Raw genomic sequence first — 8,748 nt, 5'->3', positions numbered from 1 at the left:
TAGAGAGAGAGAGAGAGAGAGAGAGAGAGAGAAAACATAATGCCCACCAAGTCCACCAGAATTGGCTTTTTTAAGAAAAATATATTGCGTTCCAAAGCTAGAAATTTTTATTTTATTTAAAAATGTGCTTTCAATAACTTTTTGAAGCATTCTTTTTTATTCATATTACCATACCCAAAGATAAAAAGTTGATGCACACGTTACGATGCAAAAAATTTTCAGTCTGCATGTAGACACCAAGGTTCAACCAGAGAAAGAAAAACTATAAAGCGTGTCAAGACCAACAGAATTGCTCATTTTTCAATATATAATATCTGAAATCATGAATTCTTATGTCATTCATAAATAAGTCATTGATGACTTTTTGCAGTATTTTGAATTATTTTTATTATCTATTTTTTCTATCTACATTCCATAATCAAATAATAGGAAGTGATTATACTTGGTGCACATGTCAATACACAGAATTTTCATAGTTTGAAAGTATCCGCTGTGTTTATTCATCTACATTTTCCTACCACAGATTCATCAAGTTAATCATGCCAAAACTAAAGGTAAAAAGATAGTGTATTGAAAAGCGAATAGAATTACAAATTGTTTGATGTATATGTGCATTGTGCATTGGCTTTCGATGACAACAATTTCAGCCCTATTCAGAAGTAAGCGGCTAAAGACTTTAGTAAGAATATCTTCGTTTACAGTTGAAACCAAAAAGTGAAATGATTTGCACACCGGCCACTTTACAGAAATATTAAATTTTACAGGTATTCGCTGCATACCAGTAATACAAACTTTGATACTATGGAGAAAAACATTTCAGAATTTTCTGAGCCACATTTTTGAAAGTTATTATGACACATTTAAGAAAAAAAAGTGAAAGACATGGTGGATATTGATCCAGCAAGCGAAATGGAGTAATTTCGTATATCTCCATGGTTATACGCAGAATGATCCAAAAATAATCAAGTGTAGACTTGCGAACATGAATTTTTCAACCCGTAATGCCAATCGCAAACATGGTGTGGAAATACTCAATATATGTGTAGCTTCATCATGTTGTCAAACTTGAGGTGTCCATTGCATTTCCAAGATACAAATTGTGATATCATGAGGAACAAATCACCCAATGGCTTATTGAAATAAACTTCAAAATTCATCATGTAACAACTCAAGTAAATATCTATGCATTTACTTGGCACAAAGATTTTTTTCAAACTGGGGTGTATAAACAAGCGATCAGATCGAACAAGAGTTATTGACATAAATCTGCAAACTATGTTGATGAACTCAATGAGAGAAAATAGAAATACACAACATACATATAGTCCAGAAAATGAACAGAAATTGGTATGGATACACTGCAAGCTAAATCGGTGGAAAAAAGGGACTGGAGGGCACGGCCAAACTAAATGTAAGAGAATATGACAAAAATACATGGGATCAGATACTTTTATTTGATAAAAGTTTTTAAAAAGTTATTGGAATTCATTTACATTCAACCAATAATTATTCATTCAAATTAATCTATGTTTAAAAACAATTCACGATAGAAAAGGATGACACAATTAACCGATCACCACGAATTTATCCAGCACACGATACACACATCCCGAACTTTGCATTGTCAAAACAACATAACCCTTTTTCATAATATCTCGGTTATCTATATAGCGACGAGGTGGAGGTGCTGACATGTAACATCAGTCCATGACACCACCGCGAAGTTAGACCCCGGGACATGAGGCCTTTGATGGTATTATATACAGACACGTCAAATTTCTAAATGTGTTAGTAAATTTTGCATAATCTTAAGCCTGTGCAAAATTTTTTCTCAGCAATTACGCTACTGATTTGTGTTGGTTTCAGGCTCATTCGAAAAAGATTTTGAAAATTAGTCTCGAAACTAATTTTCGCTTAACAAAACAACTCTTGAGCTCCGCACTTCTAGAAAATGACATGCCAGTTTTACCCCCACCACCGCGAATCGTTTTATTCAGAGAAAAGATAGTCTGGGCGAGCCTCAGGCCAGCAGACGACAGGGCTGTCAATGTACTTGTCCCGAAACTTTACCGAGTCTCTTAATTAGATATTTCATATTTTCAGTCTACAGAAAATATATTGTAGCGTAACGTTTTCCTGAACGGCACTACTCGACTCGAACCCGAACGTAACCGCAAAATACATCGCGACGCGGTGCGATGTTTTTACCGAGCGCATACAACGACCGGTGAGCTGCGTCACTGTTGGCCAGCAGCGGCCGGTCTGGTGGACATACAAAGATACGATACATAAACTGTGATTTTATAAAAATGTTAATATTACAATAATTGTATCACCTTTTTCTAGAGAAAGTAATCCTCTACGAAAAACCACAAGAATGTCATGTTTTTTATATCCATATTCAAGTACATAGCTACTGAATATAATGTTATATGTCGAGATCTTTGAATTTCAATCATAAATAACGTGATGATCGTTGTGGCAGTACGGCACACACCAATAATTCATGACGTATCTTCCAACTTAATTGTTTTATAGTTGATTTTTTAATAATCTCAAAATAAAATAGGGCTGTCCCTTTGTAAAAAAAAAGTCCGAACTTTACGAAAAAAATAGTCAAAAATATTTAAAAAATGTTACATTAGGAGAAAAAGCAATTTTAAAGTTATAATTGATTTTTCAAGATTTATCTGATCCCTAAGAATATTTAAAATATATTTATCGAAAAACTGAGGTTTTTCACATAAAAATGACTACGTTTAGAGTTCCGAAAAATAATTCAGGGGTTCGATATTTCCAACACGAGAAGTTAACAATTGCAAATTTTCAAACCTCTAGAACTTACAATTAGAAACGGTTAGACAAAAAAATTTGAAAAAAATCATGAAAGTTCACAGTGACACAGTGACTTTGAAAAGCAATGACCATTATGCATAATTCAGACCCTCCGGCACAAATTAATTCCATAATTGGTGGAATGACACATATGAAGGATTCTCTGTCAAACCGGCCACTTTTTTTTCGACCATCTCAGATCTACCTTATAACTGGTCATATCAAAGTACTACTGAAAAGCACTCAATGTGAATTTTTTCAAATTTTTAAATTCATAATTTTAAAAAATACCGTTTTTTCAAATGAATATATCTCAGAAGCTTAAAGTAACGAAAAAAAAATGTTTTCACATAAAAGTTGTAGTTTCGCATTAGTTTTCGAACGGATGACTCGAAATATTTTTTACGTTTTGGTAACGATGACTTTTTACGAAAAAAGGGGGGAATTATTTTTTTATTCAGACACAACCATTTTTTTCGGCTGAAAAAATTACAGTTTTCTAATATGTCTGACAATATCGCAAAAAAATCGCCAGAGTGGCACGGATAGAGGTTCTAGGGTAAAAAAATGAAATTACACAAATTAATGTTTTTCACATTAAAATAATTTTTAATCAAATCATTCTACTTGCATTGTTCATTCAAGGAGGAAACACCCTTCTTTGTTTGACACGTGGTAAAAAATAGAAAAAAAAGTAACAAATTATGAATATCACAAGCTAAACATTTTTCTGCATGTGTAAAAAGGTGGTAAATTCGTGGTGAATTAAAAAAAAAAATCAAAATGGTTCAAGTTTGGGTTTGGGTTCAAGCTAAAAAAAAAATATTTTTATTAAAAACTAAAAAAGAAATGTAAGAAAATTAATTTTGTTATTTTTTTTTTTACTTTGTTCAGAAAATTACAACTCTAGACGAAAAAAACGATCGTATATTTTATTTCGATATCTCTGTTATTGAAGAAGTTATGGGCGTTTACAAAAAAATTGTACGAAATTTTGAAAAATTCATCGTGATCAGATGGGTTGAGGAAAAAATCTAAAAAAATTAGGAATGACTTCTTTCGGTAGGTACAAAATAATAGAAAATTCTCAACAAAATCAAAAATGGTCGGGGTCACGGATTGGTCTGTTTGGTATGGAATGACCCATATATTTTCGACAAAAGCGCTTCTGTGAGGTGGAAAAATGGGGCGGAGTTGAAATTCCGAATGGTGAGAAATCAGAAGGCTCAAAAGTCCCAAAATCTAGCTGGGATTCGAAATATATAGATATATCGCACTAGCGAGATTTTCGAACTTTTGAGCCTTCTGATTTCTCACCGTTCGGAACTTTAACCCGGCCCCGGAAAAATGATAAAAATGTGTATTTTTAAAATGGCGTACTGAGCGCACTTGGACAGTGTGGCGGTCTTGAACGCTGTTACCAAACCACACACCGATTCAGCGATTATATGGAAATGCATGCAAGCACTGAACGAAGCTGGAAAAAAGAACAAGGTCACACTGACCTGGATACCAGGTCACCAAGGTTTCTATGGAAACGAGGTGGCCGACGGGCTGGCCAAAAGGGGTACGGAAACACTACCTGCACACTAAGTGGTTGGAGTCCCCTTTGTCACTGGAAAGAATATCATCCAAACCGGGCTAATACGCCAGCACCTCCATCTCTGGAAAACGAGAATAGGTTGCAGGCAAGTCAAACTTTGGATGAAAGAACCTAACATAGGCAGAACCAAGGAGCTGCTAGGCCTGGGGAGGGAAAGACTTCGCATAGGTATTTCGTTACTTATGGGACACATTGCCCTCAGGTCACACCTCCACACGATGGGCCTAGCTGAGCACAGGGAATGCAGATTATGTGGGGAAGGAGAGGAGAGCAGCGTACACACTTTATGTTGCTGCCCCACCTTGGCAAGCTACCGGTGCAAAATCTGGGGGCGAATGTTCGTCGAACCCGGAGAAGTATCGAATGTGAATGTTACCCAAATGTGCTACCTGGCTGAAAAAGTCGGGTTAAATGCGCATGGGCTGACTACCGATTAAAGAGCGAGACAGCACAAAGAAACCACTATGGCTCTGGGTGCTGTGACGATTTTTTATTTTTCAACTAAAGAGAAAGAGTAAATAAGGGAGCTATCACAGACGCTTTCCCACGAAAATTCCAACATGGGAGAAGTGATCAACACATCGATACTACGCAGGGGAGTTCCACAGGGGAGACCTTGTTAGAATTGAGGACTTTTACTCGTAATTAAAAATGTGATTCGGAACGTTTACTCTTCCCGTCGTCGTTCATCGCAATTTTCGCTATTCTCTGGCTAGGGGTTATTGCTAACATCGAAAAATAAATAATTATTCCCGCGTAAATTCGGGGCCCCGTCTAACGCCCATTAGAGAGAATAGAAGCGACGCACCTGTCACTGGACAGTTGAAAATTGGGGAAATGAGGGGCGGTAACGCGCCGCGTAACGAAGATCGATATCCTCAGATTTTTGGGGAGTATGGAGTGGACTGGACGTGCTATTTTGGGAATTAGTCACACACGCTGTAAGTCCAACCTTTCGTTGCTCGTTTCGGTCGATGGACTCTTTGAATAATTTTTCCCGTGAATTAATATTTGTTAATTCATTTCATGGTATTGTGAAATTTCGCTCGGTCTAGTAATTTTGGAACATCGAGAAAATGTATCACGGCGGCGGCTCTGCCCCGTAGAAAGTCGGCTTTAGGTTTCCTTGTTTCCCGCGTTTCGTGAGTTCGGGGTAGAAGAGTAAAGTCAGATAAATTCTCCGTTGCGTGGCCGATACGAAAATCTCAATTGTTCGTTAATGTTGTTCGTAACGATTCGCGGGAAAGAGTTGGGAACAAGTGTGGAAGTGTGAGTGAGAAAGAATGAGTGGATCGGGATTGGAAACGCGTGTGACGGGTAATAGCTCGGCTGAGTAACCGAATATCGGGGGCTCAGTAATTTTATTCATCCCGTAATTATTCGTCATCGTATTCCATCTTCAACGAATTTCTAACTACGAGTAGAACCGTGACAAAAAATACGGGCTCATGATAGATTATATAGTGAGTGTAGGCTCCCGAACGAATGTGTGTGAAGATTGTAGCGTGAGTTCCCCACTTTTTCTCTCGTCTCTCAATATCTCGCGATCCTCCTGGTAGAATTCTCATCGAGATTTAATTATTGTAATTTTGAAAAATGATTGTTAAATAATAATTGAAATATCATCCGTTTAATTTTTGTTTTACCAGTTATTCTCCGAATCACCCCGCCCATCCCGCTGCAAGCCAAGCCGGCAAAGTATCATTTTTCTCCGATCATTGTGTCACTCCGGTGACTGGCGCCCATGAGAATAAGACCTTTTCTCGAAAATATAAAACAGTATGAGCGGAAGATTTTGATTTTGTGACACTATCGGGAAAATTTCGGTCATAGTGCTTACTAGAAGACCCTCGTGGGCCCACTAGCTAAGCTTACTACTACTACTACTACTACTACTACTACTACTACTACTACTACTACTACTACTACTACTACTACTACTACTACTCCCATGCGGGGTTGCTGGTCCCCCATTGGGCGCCTACCCAGGTGGCGGATAGGGGAAGGCCTGCCAATAATGGCGGGCACCAGGGAAATAACATCTACATACCTAGGGCGGACCAAAACCAGCGACAAACAAGAAAATGGAAATAAATCGTGTCGACAACACTATACCCCAAGCGAGCAGCCCCAATAGGGAGAATCTCGCAGGCGGCTCCTATCGGGTGCAAGCCCCGGTGGCCGCCTCTGGTCCTACGGATTTTGGGGAGGACCAAACACGAAAAAATCAACCGGAAAACCCGAAAAACAACAAAAGTGCAAACACAGAGAAACCTACGGACGAGCGCGAAGTTCTCAGCCATCCATTAGTCTGGCACATGAACTCTCGGGACACAGCCATGGGAAGGGAAGATGGAATCCTAGAGGAACTTCAGACCCTCCTGGCTGAAACCGTCAGAGTGATCAAGGCGAAACGAACAGTCCCTACGGAGGTAACGAAAAACGTGAAGGAGGCCGTAGCCCTGATTGCAGAAGCCATGGCGCACCGCAAAACATGGAAAGACGAGCAACGGAAGCTCACTATCGTTGAGGCCAGGGAGCGCGAGGCTCTGCAACAGACCGTTACGCCCTGCACACCGAGGAACAAGCGTCCGGCGGCCAGCCCGCCGTTCAACCCGGAAGAAAACACCCGACAGGGCAGAAAGGACGGCTTCACCCAAGCAGGCCGCAAAAAAAAGAAGCGCATCGGATCGCCAGCCAACGCGCCGGCCGCTCAACCCAAACAGCAAACGCCAGGGCCACCAAATCCGCAAGCCCGAACCCCTGCGCACCGAAAGAGCGAGAAGAAGAAATCAACAGCCCCGGGCCCCCGTGGCAATGCTGTGCTGATAAAACCCGCTCAAGGTCGATCCTATGCGGATCTACTTAAAGATATCAAGACGAAGGTAAACCCTGAGCAGCACAAGGCAGTCATCCGCTCCATACGCGAGACAAGGGACGGGGCCATCTTATTGAGGATGGACCGGGAGACGGAAAACTGTTCAACCTTCACGGACGCGATAAAGGCCGCGGTTGGCGAGCAAGGTGCGGTCAAGAGCCTCTCCCCGACACACACCATCGAAATCTGGGACATCGACTCCTCAACGAGCGAGGCCGATATCTCTGACGCCCTAGCGAGGGATCTTGGCGAGACAGCAGACATAAAAAGAGTCGGCCTCTCAAAGACCGCTTTCCGAGGGCAACACACAGCCTTCATCGATCTGGATGGGAAGAGCGCGCAGACAATGATCGCATGCGGGCGCATTAAGATTGGGTGGATTATCTGCCGAATCAGACAGCACGAAACCGTCCTAAGATGCTACAGATGCCTAGGATACGGACACCAATCCAGCAGATGCACTGGCCCCGACCGTAGCAAACTATGCTACAAGTGCGGTGAGGCCGACCACAAAGCAGCGACGTGTAGTCGACCACCACATTGCTTCCTATGCTCAGACGCCGGAGAAGAAGGCCTCGACAGTGACCACCTTCCCGGAGGGGGGCGCTGCACGAACTACCGGAAAGCGCTAAAAGGAGCACTTTCCAGCCAGAAATGACGACCTTTCTACAGTGCAACCTAGGGAGGGGGTGGACTGCGCAGGAACTACTACACCAGTTCATCTCTGAACGAGCCACAAACGTATGCATCGTATCGGAACAGTACACGAATTGGCCGAAAGCCTCCTGGCTTTCTGACGCGACGGGCACTGCAGCGATCTGGGTGGTCAATCCAGCGCTGCAACCACTAAGCAGCGGACACGGCGACGGCTTCGTCTGGGTGAAGCTCCGGGATTTCACCCTGATGAGCTGCTACTTCTCCCCGAACCAAGGCATGACAATCTTCAAACGCCAAGTTGCCGACCTGGAGGATTGCGTGAGGCACGTCGGCGGCGAGTTCATCATTGCTGGCGACTTCAACGCTAAATCTACAGAATGGGGTATGAGCTGGAGTGACACCAGAGGAAACGATCTCGCGGACATGGCTGCGCGGCTCGACCTGGTGACACTCAACACCGGAAGCACCACGACTTTCAGGCGACCGGGCTGTCGGGAGTCAATACTCGACATAACTTTCGCCTCACCAAACACTGCGGCAGGAATCCGGAGCTGGAAGGTCCTGGAAGGGTACGATGCCAGTGATCACCAGTATATCGAATTCTCGACCGGCCGCGCGACGCCCGGCGACGCAAACAGGGGGACCGCGCAAATCCGCTGGAACGACGGTAAGCTTAACGTACCCCAGCTCATCGCATTCCTTAAAAACCGGCCGAGACTGCATAACAACGAATTAGTCAGCACAAGAGCAGACGCTGAAAATCTTGTTAACCAAA

The sequence above is a fragment of the Venturia canescens genome, chromosome 7 (genome assembly GCF_019457755.1).
Source record: "Venturia canescens isolate UGA chromosome 7, ASM1945775v1, whole genome shotgun sequence".
NCBI lineage: Eukaryota > Metazoa > Arthropoda > Insecta > Hymenoptera > Ichneumonidae > Venturia > Venturia canescens.
This window is presented reverse-complemented; position numbering follows the sequence as displayed.